This window comes from Helicoverpa armigera, chromosome 9 (genome assembly GCF_030705265.1).
Source record: "Helicoverpa armigera isolate CAAS_96S chromosome 9, ASM3070526v1, whole genome shotgun sequence".
Classification (NCBI taxonomy): Eukaryota; Metazoa; Arthropoda; class Insecta; order Lepidoptera; family Noctuidae; genus Helicoverpa; species Helicoverpa armigera.
Genome location: NC_087128.1, coordinates 8,495,298 through 8,523,080, shown reverse-complemented (window position 1 = coordinate 8,523,080; position 27,783 = coordinate 8,495,298). Strand labels below are relative to the sequence as shown.

Sequence of the window (27,783 nt, the reverse complement as noted above, 5' to 3'; positions counted from 1 at the left end):
TATCGTTGACTGTACCTTGTAGCGAGAAATTTCCAAGGAGAGTGGAGTTAGTTTTCGGTAGACGAGACAGACACAAGATAAACTAATTTTATGCATATCATGTATATCGTGTTTAGTCTATCTAGGAAATTTTGGCGGTATACACAAGCTTTTTATATGCATGAGTTCACGGTGCATTGTTGCTTCAAATTGTAAAAGTGAATTCGGGGTCTTACTTTCTGATCTAGCTTTAGATTAGATCAAGTTTATTAACTTGGTAATAGACTTTTTAATGTGATTTAATAATAGACATTGATAGTATTGACGAGCATACCTATGCGTCTCAATACGACTTCCTCTATGATTAAAAGCAGAACTTTTTTAAGTCTAAATTTTTATTTTAAAGTTTAAGTTATTTTTAAATTAAGTGTAAAATACATCTTTTATAATATTTCTTTTTGTAAAATCTTGTAAGTAACTCTGCACATATTTTTGTTGTAAATAAAAATCTTAAGTAATTCAAACACAATATTAAACGAAACTCATTAAAAAAAACATTAAACCAACTTGCAACGTCCTAGGATATCTAAATATCTTTCTATCGTGGGCAGAGTTTGAGCGTACAGCGTCTTTATTATAGAAGTTACTTAGTGAATCCAACCGTGAATATCTCAATTTCAGAGATAGAGCATAAGCTTCAGAGGTCCTTTCTGGCTTGTTCCCATTTACACCAAACCTATTGTTTTCTGTTAGTAAAGTTTTCATACATTTCTTCCACTTGTGTCCAAAATTTTGTAGAACAAAACCTAAAATATTTTCCGTCCTACCACAAAAATTTTAACGTCAGTTGAACACTGAAAAAAAATTCGGTTTACTTACTACGTTGAAATAAGGTCCGTTTTGCAGCCACACTTTTTTTAGACAAGTGATCAACAGATGTTTAAGTTTGTGTAGTAAGGCTGTTAGTGGCTCGTCAGCAAAATATCAGAATTACATCTTTCTACTTAAAACCTATTATCGGAGCTCGATTGACGGATTTTATTATTTTTACAGAATTGTTATTTTTGCTTTGGATCCGTTGGGAAGGGATTTGAGGAGCAGATGAGAACAAGCCGGCATAAGCTGGAGGTCCCTTCTTGAAGGACGTTGGAACTGCAGTAAAAGCATAAAGGAAGATCAGAAACTTGATGACATTGGTGCAACTCATTACAATGTTTTATGTATGAAATGTACTCGCAATTTGTAAGAAGCGTCTAACAAAAAACACAAAGGGTTCTAAAATATAATATTTAAGTCGCTTAAAATCTATTTTGAAATTCTCTCTAAAGTTTTAGTGCGTAAGAAAGGCTTTTTATGGACTTTAAAATTTAAGTATCTACTGCTTAATTTTGGGTGAATTGGTATTAAAACTATCTAAGAACCCATTTAAGTTTCGGCCTTTTTCATAACAGTATTATTCAGTAGACCATAAATAGCGTATAACATTTTGGCAAAAGAAATACAATATTTTCTGTAAGATGCTTTGTTGAAATGCGTTAAAAATTTCTAAAAAATATTTCACAATTTTTTTAGTACATCAATAAATTTTGCAGAAACACGTACCTACAAGCTAATATTTTTAAACCTACCAAATCATGACAGACCTTGACAACAAAATATCGTTACCATAGCAACCGTCATGCACACGAGTTAACATAATTAAGCCATCAATAGCCAACATAATCACTAATCACCAACGCAGAAATATAATTAAGAGAAGAAATTCAAAATTACCTTGTGAATATCGCTCCCAACACGAAGGTAGTTTATATAACGTACATAAACTAATTAAACTTCAAAGGATAGCAGTCACAGCAGCCGTAGCTTAATGTTTATTAAACAGTCTACCTAATTACTTAACTGTTGCACAATTATATTCCAATCCTAATACATCCCTGCTGTATGGTTGGCAGAACAAACAATCACTAATTTGCAAAATATTTTGTACGTTCGACAGATCACGGAAAGAATCATTGCTACAGATTGATGTACGCACCAACTGTTTCCCCGCGCTTTTACCCACGTCCCAGGGAAACTTCACTGTATGTGGACAAAATATGTTTACCCTGTTACTCGAGGATAGTGGAAGAATTTTTCAAATCGGTTCAGTAATTCCGAAGCTTTAGGGTACAAAGAAACAAACAAAAAAGTTATTCCTTTTTATTCGATTATTAAAGACGTCAAATTTTTCTTGAATTTATGTATACGCAATATTTTTAACTGAAATAATTTTCATGTGAACCTTACACACAACTGTAACAGCGATACATACAAATAGTTTAACACAGCTCGGTGCATAACAGCACCGCGTCTCCATTTAGTAATTCGCCAGCGCGCAGTGTATATCGTATTATTATAACCCCGGTTACTGCACAAGTTGCACCGGATTATTTTAATGAATAGCCCGCTTTGTTCCTTCCACAGCCAAAGGGTTATTTGAATAAGAAAGTGGAACTTTCGCTGCACCATCACTGGTATTTTCTTTCGTAATTGAATTGGATAGATGAGTGTTTTGTTTCAACGGAATCCTTAAAGGAGAAATTTTACGTATCCATTCAATTTAAATGTGCACTTTAATCTGAGGGATCTGAAACGGCTATCTTGAGACGGCGAGGAAGATCTCGCGGTGAAATAAAAAATCCTTTCATACCAAGTTGATTCGACTTAATAAGATAATGGAACTTACAATTTGGTTGTAACTCGAAGCTTATTAAAATTCGATTACCAAAATATTTTGGATAACCTCACGACGATCAAGTTTGTTACAGAAGACATTGACATCAGAGCAATATGATCATAAATCGATTTACCATATAGTTCGTTCCCCAAGGAGTCCCCAAATCCCGTGCCCTTGTCCTGAGGCCAGCACCACGGCTGCTGGCTAATGGGGCGAGATAAGCGAATACGGGACTGATTTCCCCTGCGAGCACCGCTAAATAGTTGTCAATTTTGACCTTCAAGGACTGCCGTATCAAGAATTGACACGGAACATTGATTGCGTATAGTATTGCGAACCCTTGTTCCTTAATCCTTTTCTGTTGCCAACGGTAAAGGGCTCGGACGACACGTGTAGAGATAACCGTGCCATAAACGGATGATACTAGGGTGTAAAGTTTGTTCTACCTATGATCATGAACTCATGCTTAGCAATCAGTTTTTAGCCAATTTATATGGTTAGATTTACCCAAGTTGGCATTAAATATGAAGGGTTGGTCAGAAAGGTGCTTTGTGAAAGCTCATATTTTAACGGCACAGCTTACGGGATCAACAGTCCTAATGTGCATGCAGTTCAACAGAAGTAAGCACATCGACACCTTACAGGCAGTATTCCAAGCTTGAAATTTTCCGTCCTAAAAATTACTAGGCTCTTACAACCGCTACGCCTAACAGGCAGTCTGCCAGCTCTAAACTATGGCCTATAAATATTGCTCGAATAACTTATAGCTAGCTATACCAACAAACAACACCGCAGTCGCCCAATTAAATTCTCGTCAATGTATTGACTTTAAAACTCGTCGAGTTATGTGCCCATAGCCAATATAATTACTTAGGTTTGCAGCTTTAAGATAAACATGTACTTTATGGTCCAGTTCAGGACGATTTATGCGAGTGCCATACGATTTCCCTCGCAGACACACGCATTTATTATTGCTGAGAAATTCGCTGAATTACCGAACTGGCATACTTACAACAGTCATTTGCCGAATAAAAAAACCGCTGACTGTAAGAAAAAAAGCGAAAAACTAGAGCTACAAATTGCCCGTAATTAAGGCCAGGCGTGGCCCGAGACTATTACAGGGTCAGGGCCGTGCACCTTTGTTCTTGCCATGCAGTACCCTTCGGCAAACGTGGCTCGAGCACGCTCTATCTACTTGCAGCGCAGGGAGGCTGGGGGGGAGGAGTACAGCTCAGGATAAGGAGCCCCGCATCGCTCCGGGCTATTCATCCGTCTCGGACTGATAAAAGCCGTGTTTTACCCAAACTATCCTTTTTACTTTGGTTTCAGACAACGAGCTTCAATTTATTTTTATGATTGCTCCTTTGTGCAGCAAAAAGCTGGGAATGATTGATGTGTTTAATACGAGCTGAAAATTGTGCAGCGTGCGAATAATTTATTCATGTTGTAGTGTAGAGCAACGTCTCGTGACGTTACATCAAATGGAATTTAATATATGGGGTTTATGTAAAATGTTGTGGGATATGAGGGTGATGTCGGCACGTCGGCACGCTAGAATAGTTTGAGCGTCGATGATTGATGTGCGGTGGCGGTCGCGACACGCAACCTCTCCGCCGGCCACAGGGACCTACACAGCGTAATAGAAGTCGCATGCTAGTCAACGCGTGACGTCTGACGGATGTATTGCTTGCTGATTTATTAAAAAAAACGTATTACAATGTGTTGAAATGTCAAAGAACATTTGTAACATTCATCTCTTTATATTACTTTCAGCACACATATATTTCGTTCAATCCAAAAGATCTAGTAAAAGACCGATCCAATAATTTACTTGGCTGATTTTTTGTGTAAACTTAAGATACATTTCAATACCCACATTCGACCAGTTCATCGTAACAACATTGATGTCATTTCTAGTGCACTATTTAGGTACCTGCGGTAACATCATTATGCCTCGAGGAACTCGGCGCGGGCGCAGAGATCATGGTCGTCCAACGCGGTGCGTGTGTTCTTGTTTATATTTAGATCTTTGACGTGATACAACAATAGTATTGCACATTAATATGGATCTAATGCGTAGTGCGAGTCTAGGAGGAAAACCCTTCGTAACTTGAAGTGTTGCCAGGGACCCAAGAGAATCGTAATGATCGTTCTTTCAAACACAGCATGATATGATTTTTTGGAAGTAAACAGGAAAATGTATAGCTCAGAAAATTCTCGAAGTTCAACGAAATACGTTTGTTCGGTTTGGAAATATCTTTATTTATTTATTTATATATCGATCCGTTGTCAAGCACTACAACCTAAATCAAACTTTGTATTGGACTCGATGTCCTTTACAGAGTACATGCCGTCGCGGTAAGTGTATAACACATATTGGTACAGAAATCCTTCAAGTCAGGGGATCAATTTCTTGAAAACATGTTTACTTACAAGTACATTCGTCACAATACAATTTACATAAAGGTAAACTTCCACAAAGCGAGTATTTGTTTGCTTATGATTGACTTAAACAAAGTCAGAGAAGCCTCACATTCCCGATTAACTTCGATACGTTTTGTTTGAGATTTATTTACGTAACGAAAACATACACACTTCTGTTTGCTCAGGTTTCACTGCACTAGTTACTTCCGGCGGTGTCACTCGCTGTCTACGCTCCATAAATAAAGATAAATAATCTTCCCCTAGTTAAAATCGATCATCTTGCTAAATAGCTAGAATATCCGACCGATTTACCGTCAAATTTTAGAAATAAGCAGATAAACAAACACATTCACACTGTAAAAATATGTTTTTTGAAACCATAGATGTGGGAATAAGTAGAAACAACCCAACACAAGAAAAAAGAAATATGAATAAATAAAAACACCCCTTGTGTACTTTTAAAACATTTTACAGAGCTATTGGAATTCATGAGAAAAATGTAAACCATGTTATAAAAAACAAAACACAGGCGAAGATGTGTCAACATTACAAAGTTTAATTAAACAAATGGAAAATTCCTGATACGAGAAAAATTCTAGACCTTTGTCTTTTCCTTGGAAACAATTATTATAAAATAGGAAAGTTTGTTATACTTTCACGATAAGCGATGTAGAACCTAGATTGATAGGCACTTGTAACACATACTTAGATTGGAGGCTGACCCCAACTTAGATGTGAAAAGCTTAGGCAGATACTTAATGATTTCATATGAATACCTGTTTATACCCAGGAGGTAATTTTCAATACTAGCCAAGTCCAGTTTTTTGACATTGGATGCCTATGTTTGAAAGTAAGTTTGTCTGGAATAGACTACTTTTGATAATAAGGATGGTTTAAAATTATTTTTTTATATAAGTTTAGGCTGCATTTGACTAGTTTTGACTGTAAAAAATGTTAGAAGAGACGTCTGGTAGAATTTTTAAGAAACCGATGATTTTGGACTTGACCACACTTTTGAAAATTACCTCCTTGTGAGGTTAAAGGTAGTGGAGTACATGTAATTAATGCCGATGTAATTGTAATTTCTACAGGACGCGAGTAAAACCGCGAGTAAAACCAAGTAAATTTGTTACCCAGTAAATCAGTAATTCATCTCAGTCACTTAGTTAACACGATGTTATTTTTAATCATTTTTCAAGCGAGTTAAATGAGGTTCATGTTTCCCAAAGTAAGGCCGCCGATACCGCTACTGGTATTAACTTTCGGTACAAAAAAGAAGATTATCTTTTAGTAAAAAATATCTAGGGTACCCGTTTTAAAAATGAAGGCTATTAGGTTTTTTGGTCACTTTGTATACTTAAAGGTATTACGTGAAAATTCTTCCTTTTTCGTATCGAGGCGACTTTTAGGTTGCTTGCGGTCTTGCCGTAAAAATATGAGCAAGTAGTAGTACTTAGGAGCAGTAGAGTAGTAGTAGTATTAATAACTTCAGGAGCTCAGAAATTCCGACTCGTAATTGCCATACAATCAATACACCTCATGAAACGTGATTTCGAATGAAAAGATAAATGATTTTGTTAATATTATGTAAAATATCTTGTGCTTCGTCCTCGTAACTTTCCTAATGTTTTCCATTTAAAGAAGATCGTAATAAAACCGATTGTCACAGAACTTTTATCTCTTGCCAGCCAAAATATGATCCTATGATATTTTTGGCCACATCTTCATCTCAAATTCCCATCTAACAATTAAGGCGTGTTCTAAACAACAGTTTATTTACGAGTCCCCGACAAATGTACGACGAAAATCAAATAACATCAAAGGGGTTATTATGTATCGCGTTTCGGTGTGACTAAATGAAACGGGCCGCAGATTACATCGACTCGCGCGCACATCCGGCGCTCGCCCTTCCACCGCCCTCGTCACTCAAATGTACACTCAGAACAAAGATATCATGTAAACTACGAAGACTGGTGATTGTGACTATCGGAGATCTCCGGAAAAACGGAACGTTGAAGGTGATGTAGAGCAACCTGGTTTTTTGTTTGGTTTTACCTTTTTTTAATAAATGTTTATTTGTAGGTAGTTAAAAGTACTCTTTAGTCTGTAGTTTTCATGTCTTCATGGAATTACCAAAACTTGTACTTCTTAATTATCCTATTTCGATTATTACTTCCGCACAAATAACTCGAATAAGATGCAATGATTAAGAAATGATCTCAAGAAAAGTACATTGAAATATAGGTATGCTAAATAAACAAAAAGCCCACAACAAAAAGCGAGCAGTCACCGTCAAACAACAATCAATAAAAACTACCTAGTAACAAACTGGATAATTGATGCAAAAAATCTTTTAGAAGCAGCAAAACGAATCTGATAAGCAACCGGTACGAGGGTATCTAACCGTAGCGAGTACTATGCAAGACAAAAAGGCAAGAATGCAAGAAATCTCAACTCTCAAATAAAACATGGAGGGAAACTAAAAAAACAAAAAAGCAGCGTTGGAAGCTCGCTGTGCGCCTCTGTACAAAATCTTGTTTGAACTTCGCAGGGTTTCTATTCCCGTAGAAAAGTGAAAGCGGAATGTTTTGCTATGTTTTCTTTTTAAACGACTTATCACTTATCACCAGCAGTGGGATGATAAAAATGCGGTAACTATTTTGTGTGTATTTACTGAAATATAGGTACCATATGCCAAAACACAACCACTCATGTTCTGTAACAAATTTTTATAGGAGTTTCATTGTTAATCATTTATAAACAGCACCTACCGTCCAAAGTGGAAATTCCTTGCTTAGCAGATTTTTCTTGCAAACTTCAAATGAGATGCCGTAAAATAACTTTACGGCAGTTTTATGAACGCTGGCATATAAATGAATTGCTGTTACAAAGCTTATTTTAATTTTAATATTATTACTCATTTTCTTAATATTAGGATCTGAAGCGGCTAATTTACGTCAGAAAAGGTAAATGTTGGACCACCCTGGATCTTCATAAAATCTTTTACAAAACTATTTATTGTGACTGCAGTTTATGCCAATGATCTTGTTTTATTGCTTGCAGATTTTACTTGGATACTTAATTTCCATACGCTTATGTGTCACGCATTGAAACTAAAATCGCCAAGTGAAGGTAATGTGCGCACTTATACCTATTTAATTTATATACTTATTCACTTTAATTCGTGTTTCAGATATCAAAATTTTAACCACAGTTTTACAATTTATATTAATTTGACCCCTAGCTACATGTTATTTACAAAAAAGGCCTAGTAAGCACAATGTATAAATCTTGGCAGAAAGTTACAAGAGAAAGCGATGAAACACACGAACAAACACTTATCACTTGGAGTTACAGTTTAAAACATCTCGTTGATATAAATCGTAATTCATAAAGTTTTCCAATCTGCTAATGTATTTTCTCGCATTTTGCATTATCCATTCTTACTTACGTAGCTACCATATTCACAGAAGCCTACATAAAGTTCATGTTTGATGAGCGTAAACACAAATACTGCATAAACATGTTTTCCTAGCTGAAATAAAAAAAAACGATTTTTCTCTCCTACTAACAGTCATTATTTTTAGTTAGATTTTCTGAAATGTCGAAAAAGCGACGACCAGGCAGCTAATTTCACTTAAATCTGAAATTATTTACCTGCGAGAATGTCTACTTACCAAATAATCCATATTAAAATACTTGAAATTAATTTCAATTCAGGACGTAATTTGGCTGCCAATATAATGTTTCTGGGGGAAAAACTTCAGAGGATAAAATACTAATAAGTAATATAGTATTTTCAAATAATTTTAAACTGCCTTCATCATAAATGATTACATAACGAAACATATAAATCAGACCAGAGAAAACAAAAAAGTCATTGCTCGTTGTAAAATTCCATTCTTTCTCTTAATTCTTATACATCGCTAAGTATACTCAGTTACCGACTTACCTCGTTAATTCTCCACCGAAATTGAAAGGCACGAACGTAATTAACATAATAAAGACACTTGGTTTCTTTTGTTTTCGACAAGTCGTATAACTTTGCGTTTACCAGCTAATTATTCTTTAGACAGCCGATGTCTTGTTCAACGTAAAGAGGTTCCATATTAGTGGTCGCGTTGGAGTTATCGAGGAATGCGAAATATATTTGCAATTATTTCTTAAAGTATAAAGCGATGTAATGTAATAGAATAGCGATGGGGAAAAATTGAAAGGGTTTTGGCCACACAACTTGGGCAATTCAACTCGCATGTGGTATTTACAAAGCCACGCGATTTTTAGTAACCTTACCCAGACGAAGTTAACAAAGAAGTACACGAATAAATCAATTTATTTTTATGTCCCAAAAGTCACCTTACCACAGAATATATTACATTATCAGTTAATTATTTCGCCGAGGACAGCGAACGTCTGCTTAACTTATAGTAATAAGGGGTAATTGCTGTAATCTGGTTGATTTAACGTATTTCGCGTCTTATAAATTAAGCTGCCTCACTGGATTTATTTCTGTGTACATGAGATTATTTTACACTTAATATTAACATTAACATGATTACATAATTATTTATTAATGTACTCAACTTGTAGTAATGAAAGAAGTAGAATATTTTATCATTACACCTGCGTCTTCCCTGTCCAGTATGCTTTGTGTCATGGCAACCGTTTTACGGTCAGTCTACTTCATTTGATGTCCATTGAAGCTGCGAATTCTTCGACAAAAATAGCCATTGCAGCTTTTGCATCCTGTGGATCTATTTTTATACTTTAGAAACCGCTTTTTCGGCAATGAAGAACAATGACCCCTTTTTAACTGGCGCACCTAAGTATCATCCCTTTAAGTGTATTAACCGAATTCCAATAAGGATGAGATTCTCAATTAGAGTATTTGTTTTTTTCGTGGTCCTTTTGCTTTTCATTCCTAAATTAAATGATGCTAGATTTTAAATCCCTAAGAGAATCTATTTTCTGTCACTTGAATATACTAACTTCGTAATTATATGTGTGGTTAAAAGCAAATACAATGTATACTCTGCCTAACCCGGTTTCAAAATAAGCCATGATTATCATGATGTAGTTAAAATTATTCAGTAATTAAGCGTATTCAGTGTCAGTTAATTATACATTATTAACTAAGTATATTATAATTTACTGCAAATCGTTCCTAGTTGCGTTTGTTTGATGTGGCTCGGCGCCCTGTTCAGTTAACTAGTTAAGATTATCCTACACAAAGATTATATTTGAGTTACCGTCATCTCTAGTAAGTAATTTAGTCTCTTTGATTCGTAACGAGTTCTTCTTATCCTATCAACATGGTGGATTAAGTCCAATTTTGTAAAATTAAGTGTATTTTACGTTGATTTATATTAGATTTTTTTCTTATTTAATGTTGTTAAGAACATGAAAGCAGTTATTGGTGTATTAACTACACAAGGACCGTAAATATTTTGTTAGAAAGATCATAACTTCTGCAAGACCTTTAATGATTGAAGATAGTTTTAGTATGATATCTACATGCTCTTCAAAGCGGACAGAGGTAACAATACTAAATACCTAGTAGGCCTAGTATATGTATGTATATCTAGGTTTGACCATTCCGAATGTCTTCAACAGAACTACAGAAATGTATTACAAGGTATCCGTTCTTAGGACAGGGTAGTATTATTTAACCCTTGTCATGAAGATGACATAATTATAATATTGTGGTTAGAAACTTTATACATCATAGGTAACTAAGTACTTACGTGTTACTTAAATAAATCTATCTCATAGAAAGCCCTTATTTACGATGCCGGTAATAAATATGTATTACTTACATATTATATTCAAATACATAAGCCACAATATATCATCGTCTTCGTATCCGAAATATTATTTACACACGAAATCCTAACTCGATTAGGTTCAAACCGAAATTTATTTTATGTCAGCTAGAGCATAAAACACGCTTGGGTAAATGTGCTTTTAAAAAATTCTCTGTCACAAAATTCACAAACATGAAATGATGTTTTATTTTCAAACAGTTTTGCCGGTCTATTTTAGGCAATAAGCCCTAGGCTACCAAAATGTTAGTTGAATATTTTTGATTAAAAAATAGTATCTTTTTTATCTAAATTGGCGCCAATGCACGCTTATTTACAGGGTTAGGTGCATAAAAATATATTTAAAATGTTAAATATTTTTTTAATTTATCATATTTAATTTTAAACTATGCAATAAGCTCGTAAATATGATATTAAAATTTAATATTCATAGACGAGCAGTTGTGTCGGCAAAACGTTTTCACACAACAATCGTTGACATTTTCAGTTGGGGAAATTCAAAGTCGATTGCACCTGTCGCCAATACAAGTCTGTCAGTGAAACTTTCATAGTTAAAAAGTTACCGTCGACACAAGTCCAAAAACAGAAAATGTTTATTACAAAAAACAAAAGGGGAGTCGTATTTGTTTTTCATGAGTTTGTAAAAAGAACACTTATGATTAAAAGAGTGTCCATGGAGTTTCTTGCCAGTTCTTCTCCATGAGACCAACTCTTTGGAACCGTGCACCTAACTTTGACGTTTCGAAAGAGCTTTTATATAGGCCTATTTGAAATAAAAAATTTTGAGTTTGAGTTTGAAAAATTATAATACCACGAAAACAGCAAGCCGAAAATAGTTGTATTATTATTTAATTTGAACTGTAATTTCAATGAAATGTGGGTACATCGTAAATGAAAAGATAACAACCATTTTACTTCGCTTGAGCGTTTCTGAACATTTGTTTGTTTGTCCACAGATACAGTGTTATACTGACGATATCCACAAACGCGTCCGACGGATTCGCTTTGATAAATGGTGAGTTTAAAATATATTAACTTTTTTCTTTTAGAAAATGTGCCCAAGTTAAAAACATCAGATGTTTGATTAAGGGCAGATTTCTATCACCTAACTATCTGCTGATTTGTTTACAAGGAATTATGGGAATGTGACAGAACTTGTATAGGGCTATTTTCCCAATCAAAATAAATAAAAAATAAGGCTAATCTCAAAATTGTCTATAAAATAAAAGATCATAGGTATGTACAGCTATAGTTCGGCCGCTCAGAGAATGCGTTCCTGACACATCGCGATTGAACTGACGACGTAACTTTGTAATGGCGTTGCAGTACGATAAAAATATTTTTGCTGGTTGTTTATCGTTTTAACAATTGATGAGCATTAAAACAACATTATTATATCAATAATAATCAATGAATGTTGTAATTTTGTGCCAAATTGAGTGTCAAATAACTTGGTAAACAATATTTTTCTAAATCTATACTGCGCTATTACAAGGTTATGTCAGCGCTTTATATTTGTAGTGCTGTGCTTAAAATAACAGGCAAGTATCGTAATCTGTTCTTATAAGTCGATGGTTCTTATACAGTTATACTTATAATATAAAATAATACGTTTTGTTTTTCTTTTTAAGAATTTGAAAATAATGGACTATAAGATAACTTTTATGAAATATAAAAATAAAACTATGATCAAACTGAACGCGCGAAAGAAAGTAGCATTTTTATATTTAGGTTGAAAATGGTAACCCCAAATGGCATCATGGGCCGTCATTTTGTGACGCTAAAAAGTCGTCTGTTGTCGTTTCGTGCGCAAAGACTAAAAGCCTGATTTTGGCAGATTTTGACCGAGATATCAGGATTGATTTTGTTATTGATAATACCTAATATAATTATACACGTAGGCGAAGATGATGATGAAGACACCACCTCCTCAAGCGAATCGGAGTCTGATTAATATTCTGTACGCACATTCAATTCAATGTACTTACTTTATTGCATAGAAATACAGATTGTAACTTTGTAACAAAGAATAAATAAAACGATTTTATTATATGAATATTACCTTTTTTTGGTTTCCACTTAAATAACTAAAATATAAATTTTAAATGATTCCGCCAATTTAAAACGAAAATAATCTTAAAATAATGCGGCGGTTTATTTTGGGGGAACGGTAACGAACTCAGTGTTATGTTGTGCCCATCACTAGTCCTGACTAACTGATAGGTGTCAGGAACGCATTCTCTGAACGGCCGAAGTATAGTTATCTTAAAAAAAACACTAAGCAAAATATTTAAATTGACTTCTATTCTCAATTCCAAAACCGTCAAAAATTTTAACATGTATGTATTGGTAAAAGTCTCTCTAAAAAGTGACATTCAAAAATACGGTTCTTTGATTACTTTTGTTATAAGTATAGCCTATGTTTTAGTCTAGCATTATTCGGCAAATTGTAATATGTGTACAGATGTTTCGCGTGTTTACGTCACAGTCTAGACAATTCATTTGAAAAAATATTGATGTACTGTCAACTGTTTTTGAAAGGAGCTTGACATACTATAAGACTGAAAAAAAAAATCTTAAAATATTTTTTTGTAAAAACCGTTTAGTTTTCTCAATTACTTTAGTAAATCGTCTGTAATCTTAAGGCCACAACATGCCGGAAATGTCTGATTTAATGAACAGAAACGCGCTACAATACGAGTATAAACTTCGTGCCAAAATACAGTACCTATTCAATTGCGTGCGGACAATAACGTGCAGTTTTGACATTTATCAATATAGAAATAAAGAACAACACGGTTGACCGCTCCGTGCGACGCTGGATTTATACAGGGCTGTCCAAACAATATTGGAATTACAGCTACACATATTATCGTAAATAAAAATACTCAACCACTATAAATATGCTTTAGCTTCAAACAAATGAATTGCCGAATATGGCGCTAAGTATTAAAAAATACCAATTTTCACGCAAATAAGTTAACTAATTAAACTAAAAGCCACAAAACCAACAAAATAATTTTAACCCTCCAAATTCGCCGCTACAAAACAGCTGTTCGGCCAATTTTGACAGCCTCAAAGTGGTTTGAGACAGCCCTGAGTTTAACTTACGGGAGGACGGCGCAAGGGCGCGTAATGTCAGACAGTTGATTCACCCGGCCTTTACTACACTAATTGCTAATTAATCACAATGCTCCTGAGACTAGTGTTATGAGAGGCGGTGACGGCCCATCATGTGATGGAAGGGTTTTTGGAGATGTTTGATGAAAGATAATGAACCTGTCTTCTTGACTCTTCGTGGTGATAGGCAGAATGTGTGACCAGTAGTGATTGCGATTGCATGAGCTGTGCAGTCAATATCGAAGAAGTACCTTATCTACGATAGGTAAAAATAACGGTTACAGACATAAAAAAAAACTTAGAAGGAGTATAAAATGCAAAAAGCACTTGTGAAAGTCAACAAAGATCAATAACATTTTCGTGCGAAATATATTCACTTATCTAGGTATTATCGTAGGCGTCTTGCTTTAGAGCTTTATTGAAATTTTCTTGAGGGAATACTGTCTCTTATATATCAATATTAATTATTATTCTGTAAAGACAAGAAGTTCGAATAACATTTATATGTAGTACCTATGTACCTACAATACATAAATGTTGATCAGAAACCAACTTGAGGTAACCAGACTGCTTCCGAATTATGTACATAAAAGTATTCTGGTTATAGAGGTAGAATAATGATGATTGATGAAATACGATGATGATTTACGTTATTTCCATGCCAATTTGAGACAATTACGATTTGATGACAAAAGCTGAAGGGAATTTACTCCAGCCTGTTTTCTTGATGGAGTAAAGGTGACAACTGAAAATGACATTCAGGGATAGATCCACGATTTTACAATACAGGGGCTATGCTACTAGATTTTGATTTTATTTAAAGCATTTTTGAAGATAATGAAGAGCAAAGAATGTCTTATTAAAAAGAAACGGAAAAGATAAAACTGTTAATACAACAATGGTTTTATTATTAGGTACACTTCTTGGGGAAATCCTGTTGCCAGTAGAGTACCGAATAAGGCTGATGTAATATGACAATAATTTGGTTATGATTGTCCCTATTCGTTTTTCCTTATCGGTTATTGGCTTATTTTTTTATCACAGATCTAACAGAGGTATAACTATGCATAAATATTGTACTTGTGTATCAAGCATAACATAACCATTTCCGACATGATAGAGTGACTGATACACGTGTAAACAAGGACTATTACATACAGACCACGTGTAAGCGTTAACCACGTTTTGTTAAACAACAAGAATAGTCTACCAAATTAATGTGCCTAACTCATTTATCTCTAGGCTCTAACAGATAGGCTGAGCGTAAAAAAGTAAAAAAAAATATAAAAAAATAAAGATGGCGGCACACTAACAGTCGCGTTTTGACAGCGACATTTTTCATGCGTGCACCGAGACGCGGCGAGCGGGCGGGCGCGAACGACTCAAGGTCATTCGTGACGTCACCCGCGCGCACAATGACCTCCCGAAAAACGAGTCAGTGATGGCTGCCGCGCATTCGATGCCTCGATGACACTTGTCGAGTAATTTTGTTGACACTACCAAAAACTCGCCTGTTAGTATAGTAACAGGGTTGATTTGCTACTCGCTAAGTTGGTTTAGGCATAATGGATTTTCCCTCGTGGAAAGCTTTTCGAAAAATAGTAAACCAACTTTGTACGTCTGTGTAAATGTTTTAAAAAGGTTAAAACTCACGTGGAAGCTGTCGTAATTAAATAATCTTGTTTGTTCAACAGTTGGACGGGTTAAATATTTTTCTCGTTATTCATTTGTTTACGTAGGCGAACACATTTTGTTTTCAGCTCAACGGATTTGTTAATGTGTTTTTAGCAAAAAAATGTCACTGCTATGAAATACTGTTTTGTATTAGGTTATTTTTTGTATAAAAATAAAGAAATAAAAATTATTTCAAAATATACATTCGAAAAATATAATTCGTCATTCGGTGCAGTTGCACAATTCATACCTCTGTACACCGTACAGTAAAAAGCAAAAATTATAACGCTGAAAAATCAAACACCGCGTGAGAAAGTTTAACTACCGTTATTATGAAAATGAAAGCTTTTACGTAAATGAAATGGTTCACAAACATTTAGAGAGCACCCTCAACTTATCACGAACATTTTAATTAAACCAACAAACATCGATATTAAGTCATTTTGACAAAGAAAATTAATTCACTCACTGACCTCTCCAACAATAATGCATTTAAACTGTCAATGAGCGTAATTATAATTGCTAAAATTATTACATTCATTAAAGTAACGTGAATCGAATGATTTATCAATCGGTGGGCTACTGTGAGACGTGTCACAAAATTATAAAGTTAAGATATTATTTGAAATATTTTTACGGTGTACCTAGTCCATCAAAACTGGAAGATTTTAGGAGTTTAAACTACTGTACTGAAATAAACCCAAATATACAGAAATATCTACCTACAGTATTTTCGTCAATTATTTTCATTCAAGTATTCATTTAGAAATCTAGGGGTACAATCTAGACTAAGCCTAAGACAACACGTCCGGACTTATTATTTAGTTCTTACCACTTTCTATTCTGCAATCCCTACCTATTATGATAGGTACCTATGTATAATGTATTTTCAGCACAAATTCTTAGTCCACGATATAAACCACAGGACATTCCCTTTGAAACTATATCCGACGACATCGTGGAAGACGAATGAAGTTACGAGCTCAGAAGATCAACAAGCTTCATTTGTCACCCAGCTATGACAGGATCGCAAGAAAATGATAAATATCAGAAATAAAAGATGCACCTTTGAACAGCAGCCAGAATGTTTGTGGCGTATCCTGCACGTAACTCGTCCAAGTCATTCTTTGCGTCAAATCACATCAACTTATTTTGGTAAAAACGAGTAATGTAATCACTTTTTGGACGTTTTTATTTTTAATTATTTCCTTTTTGTTTATTCGGGTAAAGAGTGATGTATTTCCTTTTCACTTGAAAAATATATTACATTTATTTCAACTTGACTCTTGACGTCATTTGTTTTTAAAAAATATTTCTATCGGCGTGAAATAAGGGTTCTGTGAAGGGATAAAGGTCTTATTTGCGTTGTTTAATTTATGACTGCACTTACCGATTTCCAGCCATTACCAGTTGTTCGATGGCGATAAATTTATTATTACGTGTACACGTTGTCCAAGCATAAACAAATGACTGTCACGTTTTTTTCTGCGCATTTATTTTCCTGTCACCTTTTTAGTCATAATTATAAAAGCATGTAGTGACAGTTTGAAAAAAGGTGTTCAAGTCGTTTGTATTTAAGTTATTATCATAAAAAGTTTCATGTTCTAGAAATAAATTAAAAGAACAACCTATTGCTTGTCAGTAGCTAATCGAAAATTATGTAAACGAAAATACGTTTTTTTAATAATTGCGTTGCTATTTTAATAATTTAAAAACACGGCACCTAAAAGAAAAAGGGGGAGTAAAAAATATTAGTACCTAGACCAACATTAATTTACTGATAAACATAACAACATCGCCTACCTGGAACCTAGCTATTAAATCTAAACGTTTATCCAGGACAAAACTTCCTTTTTGGAAGTCGGTTAATTACATTACAACGCTATAAAACTTAAAACTACGTCCATTCGCAATTTCATTGCGCAATTTGACGTTGGCGATTCATTTATAGCTCTCTGGAAATAAATATTCATAGCTGTATTAATTGACATGTGCAGTTTCCAATATAGCTAAACTTCATAGATTAATATTACTAGGAGAAAAACATTTTTTTTAATCAAAAAAGATTTTCTGAAAAGTCTGCAAGCACTTATAGACTCTTTCACTTTATTAGTACATCATCTACCGTTTTCTTGTCCCACCTTAATAGTTACCTGTTTTTTTAACTAGCCTATGCTGTCCCACTGCTGGGCAAAGGCCTCTTCCATAGCCTTCCACTTTTCTTGGTCCATCGCTGTTTGAGGCCACCTACCTATAAGTTACCTATTAAAGACTCTAAAACAGGAGTTTTCAATACTAGAACCTGATGACAATAATAAATTATCCTATTTTCTATTACGAAAAAAGACCAATAAATATTCAAAGTAGCACTTAGGAGTTAGTACCTAATCTTTAAATCTTGTCTACAAATTGTAGGTTCTTTCTAATTCTGTCTCATATCCTTTTTGCGATAAGCTTTTTCACTACAACTACTTTGAACCTTCGAATCGTATTTATGTATCAGTAATCGTATCACATTCTAATCGATATTCTATGAACGAGTAAAATTGCTTTTGAAATTCCAAGAACGAGTAGCGAAAATCTGTATTTTCACACCTACGCCTAATATATACGTTACTTAGTGACACGCCCGACACTCCCAGCTAAAACCAATATTATCCTAACACATAATAAACAGCCGAACTTCCATATTACTCATACATAAGTTATATTTACTCGGTACTAAATATTTTCGGCTAATAAAAGGGAAATTAAAGTCTATTGTGTGCTTAGTACGGTTCAAATTACTGTTTTATGATTACATAGAAATAACAAAGTTTAAATTGATTTGTCTGACTTTCTGAAAATAGGTGTCGGCAATAATTTGATTAATTAATTTTGTAAATTAATGAGAAGATGTAATTAGTTTTTACTTGTAAAATAAGTACTAATAACCTAGGTATAAAGAGTATCCTCAGTAAGTACTTATTTTATCTTAGCATTTCAACTCCATGCTAAGTTTCTTTAAAGTTCTTTAGGAGTTGAAGTGTAACTGATATTTATTATCTTGTCTTATCTTAAAATTAAGCACTAAATTCAAATTATAACCACTTTTTCTCCCGGTTTTAAAATGGTGGTGTCTATATTAGACCAGAATAAAAAATCTAGAGTAACTAGACACCTAAGTACTTGAGATCGCGTAAATTGAGTGCTTAAGGAAATGACTATATCGTGGTCGCAAGCGAAGATCTAAATGTTCTACCATTATTTGTGCATTCGCCCTATCTCATTATGGCTACTTGTAGCCTGAAGCTATGCCAATAATAGGCAACATGGTCCCTTTAATATGATCTACGGTTTACAATCACCATTGCAGAAATGTTCGCACTGAAATAATGCATAAAATATCACTCCAATGATTTCTCGTCACGATTACTATAACAATGAATCCAGAGCCTACAAGTAAATATACCGTTAATTAAAAAGAAAATACTTGAAAGAAAACTTTAGAACTTACTTTCCTAAGTTTGCTGACTTTATCCGATAAGAATTAATTACGAGCTGGCTGTTTGAAATAATTCAAAGGATTCTTTTATCAAAATTAAGTAACTAAGTACTTACTGTTATATTATTATTTAACATTAATTATATTATCAATGCTTTGGGTATCTTTGACGAAACTTCACGAAAATTAAGTACACAGAGCAGGCCTAGTTACAGACTTAATTAGTATCTAGTCCATTTTTTTTCTCTTCTGCCATATTTATGCGGGTTCCTATTCTGGCATCATTTGACATGTAGAATTCAAGTGCTATCAAGCAACCACCATGTGGTTCTATTCCCGTATTTACTGTTGCTAAAAACGGACAAGAAAATACACCAAAAAGCTTACAAAACTGCAACACACCTGTGCAAATTTACAAACTATAGCATTAAAGTAAAAAAGTCACTTGAAATTTTACGGCCGGACTCCACAGTGTTGTTTTATATCATTTTAATTGTTACATGTCTGTCTGTCTGACTGTTTGAGACTAGTGTCACGTCTCTTGAGTCCGCCGGTTAATCTGGCACCATCCGCTTCGAATATTGATGCGCTATTCATCATGGTCGCCATCGGTCATGACATGTTGTTTTTTTGCAGTCACGCTTATATTTTGCACGCGATATTTTGTTATTTACAATATTTACCTAAATATCTTTGTTTCCTTTTATTTTCTCATATTTTTACAGAACTACTAATATATTTAAAGTAAAAATTAAAAATATCCTACCAAAAACCAAAAATAAAACTCTTCATCCTCCGAGCCTTTTTCCCAAATATGTTGGGGTTGGCTTTCAGTACCAAAAGTAAAAATAAAAAGCGTATTCATAATATTGTACCGTTATTCATGTTGTACTGATTACTCATTAGATAGAATTTAAAGCTACATTTCGCACCTAATTAAGTACCTACTTAGTATTCTTTTATTCTAAGAATTATGACAATTCACAAAGTCGAATTTTGTACATTAAAGACGTCACTGTAATTTCATTTCAGTCTGATAAATGAAACTGTTGTGGTAGAATGCACACAAAAGCGAATATTTTAATTATAAAAATGTAAGTGCCGCTTACATATTTTCACGGTTATAAACTTTAAATAAAAGCAACCTTGATTAGAATCACTGATTCAACTAATATCTATGATTTTATACACTTATTTTTAGATACAATCTAGTGTTTAGAATAACTTTAGCTTCATATTCCCACGACAGAGCACTGAATAATTACGAAGTACTTAATTCCTTTTAATGTAAGTCACAGTATTGTATATTTTTGATGTTACAAATATTTTGAACAAAGAACAGTTTTACAGAGGCTTGTTAACATAATCATTAATGTTTTTTTTTTACATAATGTAACCGAAAAGAAAAACAAAATATTTATCCATAGACGAAGAACATATGTTCAACCGTAAACGATATTTCTAGTTGCCTTATAAACATTGCCACAACTTTTCCTAAAGAATATTTTAGCTATTAGGTACCTGTTTTTGGATTTCTATGAATTATTAACCAAAATTCAAAATAATAAGCAGGAAGCAAAATTAATTATACAAAAAGGATTATACGTTGACAATTCATGCGAAACAAATCTTAGGGAAAAACTTTCAATCAAAACTTTTAAGTAATTTAATGAAACAACGAAGTTTACCAATTCCTCTTTTATGACAACAAAATAAAACTCGCTACTGAAGTCTTTTATCGATAAATTTTCCACCTTGTTTAATTTTTGCCTGTTCTCATTAATTAACATTAAACAATTTATAATACTTACTTCAAATTATTTGGAGTCATTCGTTCGTCCAAAGCACTTCTATGAACTATTTTAATGGCATTAAAACTCTTTGGTAGCAAAAAAGCTTTACAGTATAAAATTGATAGAACTCATGCAAGTTATTATATCACGCAATGTATGACCTTTCTCACAGTATTTTAAATAAACATTGTTATAGTTTAAAATTACACATTTTAAGTAATCGACATACTTATAGTAAAGTTTAAAAAATACCGTACCGTCAGTACCATACTAAAAAAATGCCATGACATAATAACAACAATGATGTGTAAACAAACATTAGCATTTAGGAAATTACTATAAACTTAATATAATTAGTTTTTCATACACAAAAGTGGATGACAGCTTTAATGAAAGTGGAGCCTTATTAAATTCGTTTGACACGCACAGTTCGTCCCCTCCTGGCTTATTCAGTGGTACAAAATAACTATCTTTGTATACTATAGAAGAATGTTGTGAAATAAAAATGGAATGATATAAAATGTATTCCGAGCTATAGTATGTATATCTGTAGGATTAAAAATAAATAGTAACATTAGGTACTTATCGATTCTCTGAAGTGCAAGTACTGACTAAGATGGTGTATCAAATTGTAGATCATTAAAAAATGTATAAATGAGAATCACTTACATATCCTGTGATTTAAAAAATGTTTAGTTGAGAATCACTTACTCTATGAAGCAGCTTACAACTCACACATTTGCAAAACTTTTTCATATAATTTAAATACAACCAAATAATAAAATATAATTTAAATCTACCTGAACGAAAAGCAATTTAACAAAAAAAAATCTTATAACAAAAAAAATACCATTACATGATTTAAGATGTGCCTGGTCTAGATAGAGCTATTGTTAACATGTACTTGCAACAATGGAAGATAAATGGTTAAACTTGGGACAGATTGAACTCAGTATATGCTGAATGGCTAGAATTCTTGATGTGCTGTCCTATAAGCTTTGGATTTCAAATATGTCTGCACCTTCAATTCGAACATGGCAAGAGTTTTGCTAACCAAAATGATAAAGAACACACACATTCAAAACAATAGATTTATATAAGTGAATAGCAAAAATAGTATCTAATAATACTTGTAATATCCACAGAAGTAAATAAAATGAAAATAAAAGTACCTACATTTATTTGAAATCGAAAATATATCCCGTCTTCGTTCAAACATCCGGAGGCTGGAAGCAAACACCTCACTCTGTACTTAGATAAACAAGAATCTCTCGATACCGAATCGATTAGAATTCAATTAGAATAGTAATCGTGTTTGATCCCCATCACATCCGCTGGACCGCAATTATATCGAGATCAAAAGGTTACATTTTAATTAATTAAAATTAAGACTTTATAGTATTGTTTTTTTCCTGAATAAAGGCTTTTTGTAATTGCTGTGAAGGATGTTTAATTGTGTATCTGATTTATATAGATTTGCTTGATTGGATCTCGTCATAATTGTAATTATCAGCGATTAATCGATCGCCTGCATCGGTATTGCAATGATCTCTTATACGGACTTTAACGAGCCTTTACGACTGCTCTTTTTGCTCCAAAACTTTTGGCAATGTCGGCTAATTTTAATTTGAAGAAAAACAGATTGACTTGAGATTAAAATATTTTATTGTTAATCGATTTTAAATTCTGATTTATGCGCCCATGCAGTGTCTTTTTAAATTTTATTAAGGAGAATTGTGACACAGATGAAATAATCTCGAGTTGAGGATATTCACTTATAGCTAGTATTTTTGTATATTAGCAAATAATCCACAACTTTCAAGAAAGTAGGCCCACAAACCCACGCATGTTTATACGGTATCGTAAATAGGTTTAGCTTAATTATACCTAGTTAAAACCTAATGTTCCAGAAAGTTCCTCGTAACACATAAAATGTCACGGCATATAAAAGCCGAAACGACTCGGAAAGTTGTTAAGATCGCTAAAAATAAATCTTTCCGCATTCATTATTGGATCACGAAGTTAAGGAATAGATCATTCTGGAAAAGTTTACCTATTCGTTAAAAGAATAATAGGAATGCCTTAATTCACAGATGACTCAGGAAAAACTGCGGTCCTTAAGCCTCAGTCCATAAGAAGTCAGGGTGTATGAACATTCTCAGATAATCTTAAAAAAGAAACGGTCACCCATTGGCTTATTAAGTAAGTATTAAGTAACTATTGTTTAACTAGATAAATACTTATTTTATTTCCAGTGGGAGTACTTTTGCAACACTTCCATTAGGAAAGGAAAATAGTTTGAGCGAACCTCGAATGTGCACCGTTTTATCGCTAGATGCCTCTCGAGAGATATAAAGTAAAAAAAACAAGCTCTATTATCACAAAAGCTTTTACGAAATAAAAGTTTGATAATAATAAAGGCATGTCGTCTGTTTTTATAGCAGCAAAGTAAACTAGTTATAGTTATAATGGCGAAAATTTTCACTACAGGCCAAAAGCTAAACATTTGGCAACTATGTATGTGTCAAAAGTTAGACTGTTTGATACTTAGTTTACAAAGCACGTACGTTATAGGCTGTTAGTCACAGACACTGAATTTAAATAATAAATGCACGTAACGTCCAAGATGACCGATAAAGAGGTCGTCTACATACGAATATGAGGTAACGCCTCAATGTCGCACGATACAACCACGTAATCACGATTATTGGTGCTTTACGTTTACCAGATTCGTTCATAATTCAGGCGGCTAATAGTAGGGTCCGCGGGGCGCAGGTCGACGACCGGCCTTGCTGGCGCTCCAAATGTTTTTCTTAATTGCCAGCGAAATTGATAGCGTTTGGTCACGCATTGTCGTACTACATAGTACATAATACATCAGCTAGTCCTTAATTGGTAGTAACGTTATATTCATTTAGCGGTCACTCCTACGTGCAGTCGACAATAGGATGAGGTCATAGTTGCAGTTTTCTCGGCCGCCGTTTTCTGGGTGCAGCAATTTGGTGGGCAGGCGCAATTGGCGCGGCAGACGGCGCGTCGGATATTGCAATTGTCGAGCGACCGTGTCGACCCCGCGCCGCGTCGCGACGCGCGTCTCCCCGGCAACCCTGTATAAACAATGCCATCAATCATGTCATTGATTATGTCTTCAAACCAACCGTTACAGTTTCTGACTATAGAAAGTTTTTAGCCTCCATGGCCTTTCCCCCTTCAACAGTATTCTATAAACAGAACAAAGCAATGACGATTATATTTTGGTGTCATTGTTAAACTATTACCCCAAAGTACAATGATATCTGACACCAAGTGCAATATAACAACAATGAACAAATGACTTATTTACCATTAATTTTCATCTATTCATATTCATTTATATAAAGCGAAGGACCGATAAAATTAATATTAATGTTGTTTTAAAGACAAATAACAAGTTCGCTATAATATAAAAGTGGAGGATTTACGAAACGTGATCGTTTAGTTAAATAAAAGGTTTGTTTTCAATCAATCGTGATGTCCATGCTAATCTGGGAACAGAATGATAACATCTGCTGTTACCTATTGTGCGCCATCTTTAAAACCTATCTATAAGCCAATACTATGTATAAAAGTAATATTCGTTGCAGTTAAGCAACAATAAATAAGCGGCATTTTGGCAGGTTTTACGCAAACTTTCACGAATAATAAGACGCGTAATTACCGCCCAAGTAAGCAATTTGTTCTCAAATGGACATTAATTTGTTTAAAACAAAACAATTTTCTTTAAAAAAATACTATACATAAGCTTATGTAAATTTACGAGACCATCCTAGATATTAAAATAGACATGTTTATTCATAAGCACAAAGCGTCGTGTGTACGATTACGTAGCGTAAACCGTGAAGTTGAACTAATTTTTATGGAGCGGGGCTTGCGCGGGCGCACCGGCCTTCGCGAGCGTCGTGCGGTGCGTTTGCACTGAATAATTACACCAACACCTATTGTAACCTTCGCTAACATAATGAAGGAAATTGAGACAGCTGTAAATATTACCAATATGTGCAATTTAAAGTTTTGTCTAATTTATTTTAGCAGCTGAAGACCGGTTTATAGCCCTAGCTTTATAGACACAATAAAAATATTAATTACCAATCTTCCTGTATCTTTTCCACTGCACCGTTAAAGTAACTAATAAAAAGTTTGCAAAGGAGGTCGGTCATGAAAGCACTTATATTTTCCACCATGCATGATAACAATCCTAAGTGACCCCCCCCTCCAGTTTCAGCCCATAGTTTACCATAAACTTTAATAGTAGTGGAATCATCAACCTATTCCATTCATTCATAGTTTTTTACAACTAAATAGTAAATGATTGTAACAATATGTGCGGAGATTGGCCCTACTGCGGCCATTGACACGAAGTCACCTTGAGACGGTACCATTTATGCTAATACACGATGAATTCCATGAAACGTAACTAGGCGTATTGTCAGATCTGTAATTATTAGCACTTGTGTTTGTAGCCGTGATTACAGAAGTGGGTTAGTATCGAGATAAATAACTCAATTAATGTCTTACTTATGAGTTACGAGTATTATCTTCTGAATATAATGAATAAAGAATTCTTTGTTTCATGATGTACGATGGTTTCGATTTGGCATTTATTTTTATTCACATTTGTCAGGCAATTGGATCCTTAAACCATAGTGTGTATTTATTAGAATTTGAATAAAAATAAATATATTTATCAAATGTAGAAACAAGGCAAGTGTAGTTACCCACATCTTTAAACGTGTAACAAAATAATATAGGGGACTGAAGGGAAAGCAGTTTTCTTAGAAAGCTATTGCAGTTATTATCGAAGTGAATGTCTGTGCCCGATACGTTCAATTCCATCCCACTTCTTGTCAAAGGCTTGTATTTTGTATTGTCCTCTCTCTTCTCCTACTCTAAACCTTCAATAAGAAATTAAATTATTAACACTCACGTTTGGAGATTCATTGAAGCGAAACTTTTCGATGTGTGAAAAATAGGGCCGAATTGAGAACTTCCGCCTTTTTGGGAAGTCGGTTAAAAAATTAATCACGAGGACCGTAGAGTCAAAAATTGTATGGTCATTTGAAGACACCAGTCGTAATTGAATATTTACTTACTTAAAATAAGCCTACATGGCCACCAGTGTTACACGATATCTCATGAATGACCATAGAATATTCTATTGTGAAGCTTTATTGAATTTCTTAGTACCTTTATATTATACGGAGACAATATGATCTGCCATGATTTTAATCTCCTCCTACATACATCTGTGAGCGATGATTAAGTCTTCAGGAAGACATTGGAAAACATCTATTAATATGATTAATAATTATGAATAATAATAAACCTATGAATTCATGAAAACTTAATGTAACTTAGCAGTGTGTAGAATATTTATTGATCTACAGCTTTGAACAAAAGAAAATGATTTATGGCCTGTAATTTAATTATGTACACCAATCATGTGTATGGTTACACCAGCATAATTTTGAATTATTTTTGTAAGCGAATATGTACTTTCAGTGTATAGTTTCTCTATAGAATTCTAGTTAGAACCAAACAGGAATAAATAAACCTTTACTTTTAACCAGCTAGCGAAACCAAGTACGAGTTTAGGCATCACTCACACTGGATACTTGTTGCAATAATCCAAGTTCGCTTCTCTCATTATGCCTACCATCCTGCCGCACAGGTTTTGCTACTCGTCCTTCTATAAATAGTTACTCACCCACAAAACAAAAACGCCTTAAGCACAAAAATGTAAACACAAAAATGCACTTTAGCAACAACCTAATAAAGTTGAAATTACAAGGAGAAAGTTGGACACATGTTCTTTATTGACCACTAGGTTATTACACGCACAGTGGCCCACTCGCAAGTGGAAGGAATGAATTCCTTACTGCTTGCACTTTCAATATAGCTTATAATATAGGTTTATTAGACGATTCGGAATTAGTTCTCCGAATAACTTTTACAACATCAACGTCAACATAAGCAAAATAACCACGTTTTGATTTTCTATAATCAAAAATACTTCCTTGTATACTTCAATATAAATAGATGATTTAATATGAAGCAATACGAAATACGAAGTTTTTTGTTTCGTGTCCACGCCAATATAACGTTAACTATGTATAGTGCCTATATTATGCGGAAACATTTATATGAGCACAGAAGTTGAAGGAAAAGTTTCGAACTTTTGCTCTGATTTCAAAAATAGGATTTTCTTAGAGAACACATTCTTGCTTCAACACTGATTTGAAATTATTTGGCCTACTACAACTTTATTGGTCATTAAATTGGAATCCCTAGATCATCAGAAATATTTGGATATTACACGTTAAGAATACTATAAATCCACAGATGAAAATATTGTACAGAAAAAATATTTCATTCGGCTCAAAGGAACGAGTAATATCGTGTCTAGTCGACAAAAAAAATGACCAACGTCCTTTTTCGTGATGTTTGCTTTGTCCCAGAAAATAGCTCAGTCATCATTTACTGTTTTGAAGCATAAGTGAATAAAGAGCGTAAAATCGCTCAATAATACGGCTATTTCGTTTTAGAGGAAGATCTTATTAGACTTACTATTAGATTCGGGTGGTACGAATTATTATTTCTGTGGGTTCTTTCTTACCTTTATTTAGTTCCCAACTAAAAACTGAAAGCTATTTATTTCAACAAGGCCACCAATTTTTTCTTGCCAAGGCCAGTGCCTTCTGTACATTTCTTTGATTCGTAGTTAAAAATAAAAAT

General features: G+C 34.0%; 1 protein-coding gene across 1 annotated transcript in view; it reads left to right on the top strand.

Moving 5' to 3' along the window:
- The window catches only part of LOC110369974 (ecdysone receptor), a 219,691-nt gene that overhangs the window by 31,313 nt on the left and 160,595 nt on the right, over window positions 1-27,783 (top strand). The window contains exon 3 of the mRNA XM_064036285.1: window positions 11,898-11,956. The gene's annotated coding sequence lies outside the window, so the exon portion shown is untranslated. The remainder of the gene's footprint in view (window positions 1-11,897; window positions 11,957-27,783) is intronic.